This window comes from Alligator sinensis, unplaced genomic scaffold (genome assembly GCF_000455745.1).
Source record: "Alligator sinensis unplaced genomic scaffold, ASM45574v1 scaffold817_1, whole genome shotgun sequence".
NCBI lineage: Eukaryota > Metazoa > Chordata > Crocodylia > Alligatoridae > Alligator > Alligator sinensis.
The window spans coordinates 332,872-333,480 of record NW_005843128.1 but is presented as its reverse complement, the minus strand read 5'-3'; the positions used below and the strand labels follow the sequence as shown (position 1 = coordinate 333,480).

Genomic DNA, 609 nt, shown 5'->3' with positions numbered 1-609 from the left:
ATTTTGATTTAGGGACAAAAGATCGCTGTCCTGCCAAAGACTGCTCGCTGCCACAGAACCCACCGAGCACCCAGAGTGGGGCTTGTCCCTGGGCAGCGGCTCCAGTCAGCGTCTGCCCAGAGAGGGCCTTGCACACGGGACGGGAGCCGCCGCGCTGCTGGCAGCGCATATTGATCACGCACCGACTGCTCATGCATATTGATGAGGGAGGCTGGGAGGGCTGATCGCGCGGCTCTGCAGAGCGCGCCTGTCAGGCAGCAGGGGCAGTCCTAGCGCCGTCCTGCGCTCGCCGCTCGGTGATTCCAGCGCTCGGGGCAGCGGATGGGATGCCCCGCTAAGCTCGAGGCTGCGTGTTCTCAGAGGCGCTTTGCTGGCCCCACGCCACCCTCAGGTGCGTGTTTCTCTCTGTCCTTGCAGGGGAGCCACGGGGGTCGGGGGTTCCGTGCGGCCGCTGGGAGCCGGCCCCGGGGATCCCGTCTTATTCCCAGAAGAAGCCGGGTGCGGCCAGGCGGCGGGGGCAAGCGGGCTTCCAAAACCCTTCAACCTGGTCATTCATTCTTTCGGCTGATGAAAAGATTCCCCCTCCCCCTCCGCCTCCGCCTCCCCGCT

At 65.7% G+C, this 609-nt stretch overlaps 1 protein-coding gene across 8 annotated transcripts in view; it reads left to right on the top strand.

The window, feature by feature from the left end:
• The first annotated feature begins 220 nt into the window (after window positions 1-220).
• FEZ1 (fasciculation and elongation protein zeta 1) overlaps window positions 221-609 on the top strand; it is a 226,388-nt gene continuing 225,999 nt past the window's right edge. For 4 of the 8 annotated variants that reach the window (XR_003092141.1, XM_025193905.1, XM_025193903.1 and 1 more), the window contains exon 1: window positions 221-391. The gene's annotated coding sequence lies outside the window, so the exon portion shown is untranslated. The remainder of the gene's footprint in view (window positions 392-609) is intronic. The other 4 variants (XM_025193906.1, XM_014526699.2, XM_025193902.1 and 1 more) reach the window with 1 other exon arrangement.